This window comes from Haliotis rubra, unplaced genomic scaffold (genome assembly GCF_003918875.1).
Source record: "Haliotis rubra isolate DU_JTF1 unplaced genomic scaffold, ASM391887v1 Scf526, whole genome shotgun sequence".
Lineage (NCBI taxonomy): Eukaryota > Metazoa > Mollusca > Gastropoda > Lepetellida > Haliotidae > Haliotis > Haliotis rubra.
Window position 1 is genome coordinate 15,700 of NW_025767220.1, and position 16,314 is coordinate 32,013.

The following is a 16,314-nucleotide window of genomic DNA, read 5'->3' on the forward strand; positions in this document are numbered from 1 at the left end:
GTAGCGACAAGAAGTAACGATAAAGTACAATGACGTGTGCTGACAAGAATGTATAGCAATGACGTGTGCTGACAAGAGCAGTATACAATAACGTGTGCTGAAAGAAGTATAATGACGTGTGCTGACAAGAAGTGTTACAATGAAGTGTGCTGAAAAGAAGTAGCAATGACGTGTGCTGACAAGAAGAAATGAAGTGAGTACAATGACGTGTGCTGACAAAGAAGTAGCAATGACGTGTGCTGACAAGAAGTGTTACAATGACGTGTGTGCAAAAGTATTGACAAGAAGTAGTACAATGACGTGTGCTGACAAAAGTATTACAATGACAAGAAGTAGTACAATGACGTGTGCTGACAAAGAAATGTTACAATGACGTGTGCTGACAAGAAGTAGTACAATGACGTGTGCTGACAAAGTATTACAATGAAGTGTGCTGACCGAAGTGAATTACAATGACGTGTGCTGACAGAAGTATTACAATGACGTGTGCTGACAAGAAATATTACAATGACGTGTGCTGAAAAGAAGTAGTACAATGACGTGTGCTGACAAGAAGTATTACAATGAAGTGTGCTGACAAGAAGTAGTACAATGACGTGTGCTGACAAGAAATAGTACAATGACGTAAAGCATGCGACAAGAACGGCGTACAATGACGTGTGCTTTGGTGACAAAATTAATACAATGACGTGTGCTGACAAAGACAATGACGACGGAAAGTGAGTAATGACGTGTGCTGACAAAGTAGTACAATGACGTGTGCTGACAAAATTACTGGCGTGTTATGTATTACAATGGCGATGTTGCTGAAAGAAGTGTGACACTGACGTGTGCTGAAGAAGTAGTACAATGATATGTGCTGATAAAGGTGAAAATACGTTGTTAACGACAATGACAATGGTGTGCTTCGAAAGAAGTGAATTACAATGACGTTGTGCTGATAAATAGTAATGACAATGACAAAGTGAATGACAAGAAGTGCTGAATAAATAAGTAGTACAATGACGATGTGCTGACAAGAAATATTACAATGACGTTTGCGACCAAAGAAGTGAGTACAATGATTGATGCTGACAAAGTGAGTACAATGACGATGTATAGCTGACAAAGTGTGAAGTAGCACTGACGTGTGCTGACAAAGAGAGTGTACAATGACGTTGATGATGTAGTACAATGACGCGTATTGCTGACAAGAAATATTTACAATGACGTGTGCTGATGAAGTAGTACGGCGGACGATTTGATGACAAAGTAGTACAATGACGATGTGCTGACGAAAGAAGTGATACAATGACGTGTGCTGATATTACAATGAAGTATACAAGGATAAATACAATGACGTGTGCTGACAGAAAGTACAAACGATGTGCTGAAAGAAATATTTACAATGACGTGTGCTGACAAGGAAGTGAATTACAATGACGATGTGCTGACAGGAGTAAGTACAATGACGATGTGCTGATAAAGAAATATTACAATGACGATGTGCTGAACAAGAAGTAGCAATGACGTTTGCTGACAAAGAATATTACAATGACGTGTACTGTACTGAAAGTAGTACATTGACGTGTGCTGACAAGAAGAAATATTACAATGACGTGTGCTGACAAGAAATATTACAATGACGTGCTGCTGACAAGAAGTAGTACAATGACGTGTGCTGACAGGAAGTAGTACAATGACGCGTGCTGACAAGAAATATTACAATGACGTGTGCTGACAAGAAATATTACACTGACGTGCTGACAAGAAGTAGTACAATGACGTGTGCTGACAAGAAATAGTACAATGACGTGTACTGACAAGAAGTAGTACACTGACGTGTGCTGACAAAGGAAATATTACACTGATTGCTGACAAAGAGTAGTACCACTGACGTGTGCTGACAAGAAATATTACAATGACGTGTGCTGACAAGAAGTATTACAATGACGTGTGCTGACAAAGTAGTACACTGACGTGTGCTGACAAGAAGTAGTACACTGACGTGTGCTGACAAAAATATTACAATGACGTGTGCTGACAAGAAATATTACAATGACCAGTGCTGACAAGAAGTAGCAATGTGATCACAAGAAGTAGTGATGTAATGTCAGTGATACAGACACCTGCGTACACAGAGAAATAAGATATGCCAAGACAAAGAAATATCCTAAAGTTTCCTGATGTTTTATTAATGCACAAATGCCAACGTACGTACATAGTTACTTATATACAATCAATTCTCTCTATCAAACCATGCTCTGTCAAACGAGCATCTTATATACCATCCGCCATAACAACGCTGACGCCAGTCGACGTTGGACAACGCACGCGTCAGCATAACGTCCACCTCGCCGCCTATACACCCTTGCCCTGCCATCTGAGCTGTCTTGATGAAATCTCGACTCGTCAGTGAACAAAACACCATCCCAATCCTGTCTCATGTGTCGTAGATGATGTCTGCACCAAGCAATAATAATAATAATGCTTTATTTGCCCGACAAAGGAATTCTTTCCTGTCGGTGACGTTGAAGCAAAGTTGGACGTATTGCAGGCCGTCGGGGCCGGATGTTGTGCTCCATCAGCTGGTTCCGTGCAGTCCGGGAACTGATTGGGCTTAAGCCAGGAATGGTCTGAGCAGTCAAGCTGGTAGTCTAGAATCGATTCCTTAGATGGGTCAGCAGAATGGGTTGTCTTGCTGACGTGAGGGAAATCTCTTGTGTTCCCATTTTGTTGAAAACGTCTCCATAGAGATGAGATCGTGTTTAGTTGAACACCAAAATGTCTGGTCACTTCATTTTGGGCCATTCCAGTCTCCAGCATACCCACTGCGCGGAGACGCTGATTTTCTGTAAGCCGTGGCATGACTTACGCGAGGATTAGACATTGACATATTTTTCCACAACATTCAGAAACTAGAGAATGATCAATCGTTCTTCAATTTTTGATATCAGGGCCTCTTTCCTCAAAGCCATCGTAGTGCTATGACTATCGTAAGTGTATGTTAAAGTATGGGAGTTACGATCATCTTAGCTCTATGACTGTCGAAAGTGTATGTTAAAGTATGGGAGTTACGATCATCTTAGCGCTTCGATCGTTTTGAAGAACGAGGCCCAGGTGTGCGAACTTCAGGTGTCAAAAAGCATTCAAAACGTGGAAAAGTCCACTGTGCACAAAGTGCTCGTGTCACGCGCTGTACGTGACATCAAATTTCATGCAAAGTTTTTTGCTAAATGTTTATTTAGGGTTATTTTTATAACTTTCAAATCACTTTTATTTTATGCAATGTTATGTTATGCACAGTTACTTCTTTCCGATAGTATATGTTTGCGATTACCTGGAATGACTCATATTGTCGCAAACATTAAACGAAAATGTTCACTATTCGCAAACACAATCATGCCATTATAGATAATTACGAGCATTTACCACTCGTGTTAATCAATTGTTTCCTTGTTTCTCGCTATTTATTTGATCTATGTGTCAAATGCAAGTGAAATCCCCTCCCGTGTTACACAGTTGGGTCCCTGGTTGGGCACTGGGTCCTATGCGTGTTTACAGGGATTAAGCGGTAATATTCAGGAAAAACGTCACCAGGATTCGCTTCCTGAAACAACTATCTTCAAATGTATGTACGGGAAATCCTGATCACGAAACCTTGTTTGTGTTTATCAGCTTAGATTCGCCCAGAAAGAACGAATTGCTGGCCGCTATCGCAATGACGAAAAAAGGTCCATACCGACCCGTCTTCTAAATCGATAAATCGATTCATATGATTTGTAAAGTATGTACTCGTAAGTATAAATCACTCGTATTTCAGGACACATGCACTTTGCTGAAGCAAGTGTTGTATCGGAGGAGTTTAAATCACTGTAGGACAGAGTTCTGTACAGCGATAAGTGAATCATGTCGTAGCTGTTTGTCGAGCTGGGTCAGGAGACATGAGCTACGAGAATCTGTAAGCTTAGATGTGATTCCAGTTTCTGGGGTGGGGGTGGTTGGCGACAGATTTTGTACCTATCGGGGATTTCAATGCACGTTGAGTAGGATGTTTGTTAGAGTTCTAGGTTGACAGCGATAAGTCAGTATGCCTTCCAAACGGAAATTCTTAAATGTCCACAAATATGTGTTAAATTGTTTGAACTTGGCGAACTTCAACGCCCCCAGGCTCCGAGCAAGATATGAGCTGATTTGGAAGAGACGTCACCAACCCCAGAATCGTAGCCCCACTAAGCTGACGAGAAAGGACTTGTGATTGGGATCCAAGAACTCGGAGATATTGAAGACATGTTCATCTAGAAATATGGTTTGATTCGTGGCGAGAATCACGTGGGAATAATCGGTATATAAAGGTTGGAAATATATTTAGAATAATCATTTTTATGTTAGATTAACACATGCATTTTAGAATTCTGGGGCAACTTGTAACATACAAGATAAGGTGACATGGGAAAAGGACCTAATGGACCTGGTTATGACATGAAATACTGTTACAAAACTGTTTATGCAAAATGTTACAGCGGTCAGAAGGACTGGTAATTTCTAACTGAAATTGAACGACTGAAACATTTAAAGTTAAATGCCATTTGAAGTAAGGTTTATGCTTAAACTATTCATCTCAGTCCTGGAATCAACATAAGCAAGTGTGAATAGCATCTCCTCCCATCATCATGATCATACTATACGTTTCTAGTTTCCAACAATCAATGCATGAGTGTATCACTCACTGCTAAAGTCTCGGTGACACTGAACAAAGCAGATCTGAATTCAAGTCTAATACCAGTAACTTCGTAATCCTTGTTGTCATTACTGTCAGTTTCATGTAATTGACATCCAATGATCGAGGGGAAAAATAACAGCGCCTTGAGCATGCACTAGTGTGTGGATATGTGCGCTATATAAATACCCTGCACTAGTGTGTGGATATGTGCGCTATATAAATACCCTGCACTAGTGTGTGGATATGTGCGCTATATAAATACCCTGCACTAGTGTGTGGATATGTGCGCTATATAAATATCCTCCCTGCACTAGTGTGTGGATATGTGCGCTATATAAATACCCTGCACTAGTGTGTGGATATGTGCGCTATATAAATACCCCGCACTAGTGTGTGGATATGTGACCCATATAAATACCCCTGCACTAGTGTGTGGATGCGCTATATAAATACCCCTGCACTAGTGTGTGGATATGTGCGCTATATAAATACCCTGCACTAGTGTGTGGATATGTGCGCTATATAGATACCCTGCACTAGTGTGTGGATATGTGCGCTATATAAATTCCCTACACTAGTGTGTGGATATGTGCGCTATATAAATACCCCCGCACTAGTGTGTGGATATGTGACCTATATAAATACCCTGCACTAGTGTGTGGATATGTGCGCTATATAGATACCCCTGCACTAGTGTGTGGATATGTGACCTATATAAATACCCTGCACTAGTGTGCGTGGATATGTGCGCTATATAAATACCCCGCACCAGTGTGTGGATATGTGCGCTATATAAATACCCTGCACTAGTGTGTGGATATGTGCGCTATATAAATACCCTGCACTAGTGTGTGGATATGTGCGCTATATAAATACCCTGCACTAGTGTGTGGATATGTGCGCTATATAAATACCCCTGCACTAGTGTGTGTGGATATGTGCGCTATATAAATACCCTGCACTAGTGTGTGGATATGTGCGCTATATAGATACCCCTGCACTAGTTTGTGGATATGTGCGCTATATAAATACCCTGCACTAGTGTGTGGATATGTGCGCTATATAAAATACCCTGCACTAGTGTGTGAATATGTGCGCTATAAAAATACTCCTGCACTAGTGTGTGGAAATATGCGCTATATATAAATACCCTGCACTAGTGTGTGGATATGTGCGCTATATAAATACCCTGCACTAGTGTGTGGATATGTGCGCTATATAAATACCCTGCACTAGTGTGTGGATATGTGCGCTATATAAATACCCTGCACTAGTGTGTGGATATGTGCGTTATATAGATACCCTGCACTAGTGTGTGGATATGTGCGCTATATAAATACCCTGCACTAGTGTGTGGATATGTGCGCTATATAAATACCCTGCACTAGTGTGTGGATATGTGCGCTATATAAATACCCTGCACTAGTGTGTGGATATGCGCGCTATATAAATACCCTGCACTAGTGTGTGGATATGTGCGCTATATAAATACCACTGCACTGGTGTGTGGATATGTGCGCTATATAAATACCCTGCACTAGTGTGTGGATATGTGCGCTATATAGATACCCTGCACTAGTGTGTGGATATGCGCTATATAGATACCCTGCACTAGTGTGTGGATATGTGCGCTATATAGATACCCTGCACCAGTGTGTGGATATGTGCGCTATATAAATATCCTGCACTAGTGTGTGGATATGTGCGCTATATAAATTTCCTACACTAGTGTGTGGATATGTGCGCTATATAAATACCCTGCACTAGTGTGTGGATATGTGCGCTATATAAATACCCTGCACTAGTGTGTGGATATGTGCGCTATATAAATACCCTGCACTAGTGTGTGGATATGTGCGCTATATAAATACCCTGCACTAGTGTGTGGATATGTGCGCTATATAAATACCCTGCACTAGTGTGTGGATATGTGCGCTATAGAAATATCCTGCACTAGTTTGTGGATATGTGCGCTATATAAATACCCTGCACTAGTGTGTGGATATGTGACCTATATAAATACCCTGCACTAGTGTGTGGATATGTGCGCTATAGAAATACCCTGCACTAGTGTGTGGATATGTGCGCTATAGAAATACCCTGCACTAGTGTGTGAATACCGTATACCGGGAAATTTTCAAGGTATTAAAATTTCGAGGTTTGAGACCCCCAGAGCTTTCGAGGTGATTTAAATTTCGAGGTTTGGGGACCTAAAATATATAAATATTGTAGACAATGTTAATTTCGAGGTTAGAAGAAAGGGCCAGAAACATCACTTACCGGACCAATACTCACTGAGCTATCGGCAAAACTCCCAGTAGCCAGTGATAACTGCTGTCTGACTGTTATAACAACCGGTATACCAGTCCATGGTAGCAATAAGAGTAATGAAAACAAACGTTTGATCCTTTGTTGTGATAAATGGCCAATAAAACATTCTAACGGCAGAGTTCAAACATGACGTCATTTTTTTCTCAGACGATATTGTTTACGATAGTTTATTCATGTAAGTAGCTTGACTCAAACGTGCCATCGCACGAATAAAAGTTTGTTTCAGTCGATATCGTTACATTTTAACGAGACAAAATGAGTCTAATAGCGTGGTTGTAGGCATTACAGAGTTAATGCGCATGTCAGGAAGTCATTGTTACAATTCCTTTAAGGAGATATGTCAGGAAGTCATTGTTTGTCAGCAGTTGAAATGCTTATCGATAGGAAATCTAGCCCAAAGGTACGAAGTTCGGAAAAATTCATGGATATAATATTTTCGAGGTTGCGTTTCTAACCTCGAAATCTCGAAAATTAGATACCTCGAAAATTTCCCGGTATACGGTATGTGCGCTATATAAATACCCTGCACTAGTGTGTGGATATGTGCGCTATATAAATACCCTGCACTAGTGTGTGGATATGTGCGCTATATAGATACCCTGCACTAGTGTGTGGATATGTGCGCTATATAAATACCCTGCACTAGTGTGTGGATATGTGCGCTATATAAATACCCTGCAAGAGTGTGTGGATATGTGCGCTATATAAATACCCTGCACTAGTGTGTGGATATGTGCGCTATATAAATACCCTGCACTAGTGTGTGGATATGTGCGCTATATAAATACCCTGCATTAGTGTGTTGATATGTGCGCTATATAAATACCCTGCACTAGTGTGTGGATATGTGCGCTATATAAATACCCTGCACTAGTGTGTGGATATGTGACCTATATAAATACCCTGCACTAGTGTGTGGATATGTGCGCTATATAAATACCCTGCACTAGTGTGTGGATATGTGCGCTATATAAATACCCTGCACTAGTGTGTGGATATGTGCGCTATATAGATACCCTGCACTAGTGTGTGGATATGTGCGCTATATAAATTTCCTACACTAGTGTGTGGATATGTGCGCTATATAAATACCCTGCACTAGTGTGTGGATATGTGACCTATATAAATACCCTGCACTAGTGTGTGGATATGTGCGCTATATAGATACCCTGCACTAGTGTGTGGATATGTGACCTATATAAATACCCTGCACTAGTGTGTGGATATGTGCGCTATATAAATACCCTGCACTAGTGTGTGGATATGTGCGCTATATAAATACCCTGCACCAGGTGTGTGGATATGTGCGCCATATATAAATACCCTGCACCAGTGTGTGGATATGTGCGCTATATAAATACCCTGCACTAGTGTGTGGATATGCGCTATATAAATACCCTGCACTAGTGTGTGTGGATATGTGCGCTATATAAATACCCTGCACCAGTGTGTGGATATGTGCGCTATATAGATACCCCTGCACTAGTTTGTGGATATGTGCGCTATATAAATACCCTGCACTAGTGTGTGGATATGTGCGCTATATAAATACCCTGCACTAGTGTGTGAATATGTGCGCTATAAAAATACCCTGCACCAGTGTGTGGATATATGCGCTATATAAATACCCTGCACTAGTGTGTGGATATGTGCGCCATATAAATACCCTGCACTAGTGTGTGGATATGTGCGCTATATAAATACCCTGCACTAGTGTGTGGATATGTGCGCTATATAAATACCCTGCACTAGTGTGTGGATATGTGCGTTATATAGATACCCTGCACTAGTGTGTGGATATGTGCGCTATATAAATACCCTGCACTAGTGTGTGGATATGTGCGCCATATAAATACCCTGCACTAGTGTGTGAATATGTGCGCTATATAAATACCCTGCACTAGTGTGTGGATATGCGCGCTATATAAATACCCTGCACTAGTGTGTGGATATGTGCGCTATATAAATACCTTGCACTAGTGTGTGGATATGTGCGCTATATAAATACCCTGCACTAGTGTGTGGATATGTGCGCTATATAGATACCCTGCACTAGTGTGTGGATATGTGCGCTATATAGATACCCTGCACTAGTGTGTGGATATGTGCGCTATATAGATACCCTGCACTAGTGTGTGGATATGTGCGCTATATAAATATCCTGCACTAGTGTGTGGATATGTGCGCTATATAAATTTCCTACACTAGTGTGTGGATATGTGCGCTATATAAATACCCTGCACTAGTGTGTGGATATGTGCGCTATATAAATACCCTGCACTAGTGTGTGGATATGTGCGCTATATAAATACCCTGCACTAGTGTGTGGATATGTGCGCTATAGAAATACCCTGCACTAGTGTGTGGATATGTGCGCTATAGAAATACCCTGCACTAGTGTGTGAATACCGTATACCGGGAAATTTTCAAGGTATTAAAATTTCGAGGTTTGAGACCCCCAGAGCTTTCGAGGTGATTTAAATTTCGAGGTTTGGGGACCTAAAATATATAAATATTGTAGACAATGTTAATTTCGAGGTTAGAAGAAAGGGGCCAGAAACATCACTTACCGGACCAATACTCACTGAGCTATCGGCAAAACTCCCAGTAGCCAGTGATAACTGCTGTCTGACTGTTATAACAACCGGTATACCAGTCCATGGTAGCAATAAGAGTAATGAAAACAAACGTTTGATCCTTTGTTGTGATAAATGGCCAATAAAACATTCTAACGGCAGAGTTCAAACATGACGTCATTTTTTTCTCAGACGATATTGTTTACGATAGTTTATTCATGTAAGTAGCTTGACTCAAACGTGCCATCGCACGAATAAAAGTTTGTTTCAGTCGATATCGTTACATTTTAACGAGACAAAATGAGTCTAATAGCGTGGTTGTAGGCATTACAGAGTTAATGCGCATGTCAGGAAGTCATTGTTACAATTCCTTTAAGGAGATATGTCAGGAAGTCATTGTTTGTCAGCAGTTGAAATGCTTATCGATAGGAAATCTAGCCCAAAGGTACGAAGTTCGGAAAAATTCATGGATATAATATTTTCGAGGTTGCGTTTCTAACCTCGAAATCTCGAAAATTAGATACCTCGAAAATTTCCCGGTATACGGTATGTGCGCTATATAAATACCCTGCACTAGTGTGTGGATATGTGCGCTATATAAATACCCTGCACTAGTGTGTGGATATGTGCGCTATATAGATACCCTGCACTAGTGTGTGGATATGTGCGCTATATAAATACCCTGCACTAGTGTGTGGATATGTGACCTATATAAATACCCTGCAAGAGTGTGTGGATATGTGCGCTATATAAATACCCTGCACTAGTGTGTGGATATGTGCGCTATATAAATACCCTGCACTAGTGTGTGGATATGTGCGCGCTATATAAATACCCTGCATTAGTGTGTTGATATGTGCGCTATATAAATACCCCTGCACTAGTGTGTGGATATGTGCGCTATATAAATACCCTGCACTAGTGTGTGGATATGTGCGCTATATAAATACCCTGCACTAGTGTGTGGATATGTGCGCTATATAAATACCCTGCACTAGTGTGTGGATATGTGCGCTATATAAATACCCTGCACTAGTGTGTGGATATGTGCGCTATATAAATACCCTGCATTAGTGTGTTGATATGTGCGCTATATAAATACCCTGCACTAGTGTGTGGATATGTGCGCTATATAAATACCCTGCACTAGTGTGTGGATATGTGCGCTATATAAATACCCTGCACTAGTGTGTGGATATGTGCGCTATATAAATACCCCTGCACTAGTGTGTGGATATGTGCGCTATATAAATACCCTGCACTAGTGTGTGGATATGTGCGCTATATAAATACCCTGCATTAGTGTGTTGATATGTGCGCTATATAAATACCCTGCACTAGTGTGTGGATATGTGCGCTATATAAATACCCTGCACTAGTGTGTGGATATGTGCGCTATATAAATACCCTGCACTAGTGTGTGGATATGTGCGCTATATAAATACCCTGCACTAGTGTGTGGATATGTGCGCTATATAAATACCCTGCATTAGTGTGTTGATATGTGCGCTATATAAATACCCTGCACTAGTGTGTGGATATGTGCGCTATATAAATACCCTGCACTAGTGTGTGGATATGTGCGCTATATAAAGACCCTGCACTAGTGTGTGGATATGTGCGCTATATAAATACCCTGCACTAGTGTGTGGATATGTGCGCTATATAAATACCCTGCACTAGTGTGTGGATATGTGCGCTATATAGATACCCTGCACTAGTGTGTGGATATGTGCGCTATATAAATACCCTGCACTAGTGTGTGGATATGTGCGCTATATAGATACCCTGCACTAGTGTGTGGTTATGTGCGCTATATAAATATCCTGCACTAGTGTGGGTATGTGCGCTATATAAATTTCCTACACTAGTGTGTGGATATGTGCGCTATATAAATACCCTGCACTAGTGTGTGGATATGTGCGCTATATAAATACCCTGCACTAGTGTGTGGATATGTGCGCTATATAAATACCCTGCACTAGTGTGTGGATATGTGACCTATATAAATACCCTGCACTAGTGTGTGGATATGTGCGCTATAGAAATATCCTGCACTAGTGTGTGGATATGTGCGCTATATAAATACCCTGCACTAGTGTGTGGATATGTGACCTATATAAATACCCTGCACTAGTGTGTGGATATGTGACCTATATAAATACCCTGCACTAGTGTGTGGATATGTGCGCTATATAAATACCCTGCACTAGTGTGTGGATATGTGCGCTATATAAATACCCTGCACTAGTGTGTGGATATGTGCGCTATATAAATACCCTGCACTAGTGTGTGGATATGTGCGCTATATAAATACCCTGCACTAGTGTGTGGATATGTGCGCTATATAAATACCCTGCACTAGTGTGTGGATATGTGACCTATATAAATACCCTGCACTAGTGTGTGGATATGTGACCTATATAAATACCCTGCACTAGTGTGTGGATATGGGCGCTATATAAATACCCTGCACTAGTGTGTGGATATGTGCGCTATATAAAGACCCTGCACTAGTGTGTGGATATGTGCGCTATATAAATACCCTGCTCTAGTGTGTGGATATGTGACCTATATAAATACCCTGCACTAGTGTGTGGATATGTGCGCTATATAAATACCCTGCACTAGTGTGTGGATATGTGCGCTATATAAATACCCTGCTCTAGTGTGTGGATATGTGCGCTATATAAATACCCTGCACTAGTGTGTGGATATGTGCGCTATATAAATACCCTGCTCTAGTCTGTGGATATGTGCGCTATATAAATACCCTGCTCTAGTGTGTGGATATGTGCGCTATATAAATACCCTGCACTAGTGTGTGGATATGTACGCTATATAAATACCCTGGACTAGTGTGTGGATATGTGCGCTATATAAATACCCTGCATTAGTGTGTGGATATGTGCGCTATATAAATACCCTGCACTAGTGTGTGGATATGTGCGCTATATAAATATCCTACACTAGTGTGTGGATATGTGCGCTATATAAATATCCTACAATTAAAAAATAAAATAACAAATGTAATTGATTAGAAGAAGTACATGTCCATGTACGATTCAACTTTGACAGAATTGCAGATTTATGCTGGTAGTGTACGTTATGCTTCTTAATGGCTGAAATTTGTACATCGCTACAACAGTAGAAGCCATAGCTTTATGTACATCACTACAACAGTAGAAGCCATAGCTTTATGTACATCACTACAACAGTAGAAGCCATAGCTTTATGTACATCACACAACAGTAGAAGCCATAGCTTTATGTACATCACTACAACAGTAGAAGCCATAGCTTTATGTACATCACACAACAGTAGAAGCCATAGCATTATGTACATCACTACAACAGTAGAAGCCATAGCATTATGAACATCACTACAACAGTAGAAGCCATAGCTTTATGTACATCACACAACAGTAGAAGCCATAGCTTTATGTACATCACTACAACAGTAGAAGCCATAGCTTTATGTACATCGCTACAACAGTAGAAGCCATAGCATTATGTACATCACTACAACAGTAGAAGCCATAGCATTATGTACATCGCTACAACAGTAGAAGCCATAGCATTATGTACATCACTACAACAGTAGAAGCCATAGCATTATGTTTCTTCGCGTGTTTACACAGTGAACAGAACAGTTTCCGATCATTGTTTCAGTTACGATGATTTCGAGCCATGGGTAGGTTCACCGATTCTTTTCCGTTGTAGTTTGTAAGTTTAAACCGCCTTGACTACGACAACACGAACGAGTGATACTACAGTAGTAAGCAGTTCGTTCAATGTTCAATTTGATGACTTGACTGTTTACAGGTCGCCGAGGCACAGTCTTGTTTCTGAAAGACCTCTGTTTCATTCGTCACCACTCGCGCCTTACCGTAACCTCCAAGAAGACTCGTCCCCCGATCGATGCTTGTTATGTGCGAAAATACGACAAACAATCAGAACGAGCGTAATGATTGCCGTGCTTTGATAGATATAATCCCGAGTACTTAAATCCGTTATGGCATTATGTCATTGTTTCAGAAATCATGAAAAATATATATCGTCATATTGAAAGCACAAAGAACGTAGTTTACAGAACTTTGTTGCCTCGTGAAGATTCTAGTAAGGATAGTGCCATGGGCGGTGAGAGATTCAAATACACGCACGTGCGTTTGTTGACATAACGGCTCCCATGGGTCCAATTGAGTGTATTTCTGACAGTCTTGTGGGCTTGTTTTGGAGATTGTACGTCCGCTTCCAACATTTTCAGGAAATGCCATTATATATCGCTACGAGTTTCAAAACAACAATAATATATCTGTATGTAACTAATCAAGTTTAATCTTTAACATTGGGCTTATATTTCACGTCTGTGGTGATATCTTAGTCTGACATTTTTTGCGCATTCATATTTTTTTTCAGCGAATTCATTTAAAATTCAACCATGACAGCAAGGTTACACAAACGTTCAGTTTGAGGAATATTTTAAAGTAACTTTTTGAGCATCTGCTTTTGGGATTTAATGTAGATGATTGTTTATTATATTTTTCGCATATTCAATAAAACAATTGCCATTTGTGGTGATTAAATTGGAAATATAAGGTGAACAGCTGGTAATAATTACATTAGAATATGTCTTTAACAAATATGTTTTTCTCCTTTTAGAGTTGTATCAAGAGGTTTCATGCTTTACAATAGACAAGTAGAGCCAAAAACAGCAGTGTGCGAGTGCTTTGGGAAACATTGGAATCAAACAGAGATTGAGTTATCGTTCTTGTTTAAAGTAGTTCTGGCCCCGATTTCTCGAAACAAACTACGTCTGAAGAGTTTTTACTCAAATTTGAGAAAACGCAGGGAAATGCATTTCCCAGAAAGAACTGAAATCGACATCAAACTCAAACATGGAAGACAATTTGCGCTTGGTGAATAGATTACTCAAGTTGTTGGGGCTTCTTTATTTTTAAAATGCAGTTGAGTTAAACATTCAGCTGTTTTAAATTGTCAATCTCAGTTTGAAATTTGAGTAAAAACTTAAGTTTGTTTCAAGAAATCGGGGCATGATGTTCATGCGCCAATATGATATCCTTCAAGAGGGGCACGAGTCGCTATTCGGCTTGTCCCGGAATAACACGAGTTGGTCATGAATGACCTCTGTTTCTGTGCCGCCATGTTTATATGCACGTGCGCAATTTTGACCAATCACATTTAACCGAGATGTGTCGGTGCGGTACTTGGTTTCCTTAGCAACCAGGACTCCCGGAACACGACAAGGGAAACCCCCATGTGTCGCTATCACGTAAATTCAAAGATAGGACACTGCTTGAAATCAGATTGACATGTTTTAGATAAATACATCTGTAAATGATTCTAAGAAGGTACACCATCGCTGTGGTGCGTATCTGCTACGTTTTCTAAATTATTTCCTACCGTAACGGTAAAAGCTTTGTCGTCATCATGCGTATGACGTTACAGTTAGTGACAGTGTCACCCATGACTACCTTTCACGTCTCCAGTTATTGTCACTATTGTCAAACGCATGATGACGACATAGCGTCGCCTATGGCGACACATAGTTTTCATTGTACACATGAAGGACCGTTGAACGGGGAAAAGTCTTGTGCAGATATAAAGGAGCAAGAATATCTGGACTCATCTTTTATATAATTTTTGCTTATACACCTGCAGATATATATATAACTATGTGCTGTTCTACTGTTATATATAGATTGGGTAGAGATGTACCTGATATGGGGGCGGTGGGGTAGTCTAGTGGTTAAAGCGTTGGCTCGTCACGCCGAAGACCCGGGTTCGAAACCCACATGGGTACAATGAGTGAAGCCCATTTCTGGTGTCCCCCGCCGTCATATTGCTTGAATATTGCTAAAAGCGGCGTAAAACCAAACTCAGTCAGTCAGTCAGTCAGTACCTCATATGACACCGATCCATGGTGCCTCCGCTATACATAGACTGGGTAGAGATTGTTCAAATATGGCCACAAGAAAGGGTGTAGTCAATTCTGCTATTATATAACACCTTTAACAAGGGATAAGCATTCCAGATAATTATTACACAGTTGCATGTTCCGGATATTATATACAGATAGTGTAAATATTTGTTTCTACTGTGAAATAAGAAAGGGTGCACATAGTTCCCTATACTGCCATCAGGTTGTACATTGTGTGTACTATGCTCAGTATGTATATTGCCTGTACTGCCATCAGGTTGTACATTGTGTGTACTATGCTCAGTATGTATATTGCCTGTACTGCCATCAGGTTGTACATTGTGTGTACTATGCTCAGTATGTATATTGCCTGTACTGCCATCATGTTGTACATTGTGTGTACTATGTTCAGTATGTATATTGCCTGTACTGCCATCATGTTGTACATTGTGTGTACTATGCTCAGTATGTATGTTGCCTGTACTGCCATCAGGTTGTACATTGTGTGTACTATGCTCAGTATGTATATTGCCTGTACTGCCATGATGTTGTACATTGTGTGTACTATGCTCAGTATGTATATTGCCTGTACTGCCATCATGTTGTACATTGTGTATACTATGATCAGTATGTATATTGTCTATACTGCCATCATATTGTACATTGTGTGTACTATGCTCAGTATGTATATTGCCTGTACTGCCATCAGGTTGTACATTGTGTGTACTATGCTCAGTATGTATATTGCCTGTACTGCCATCATGT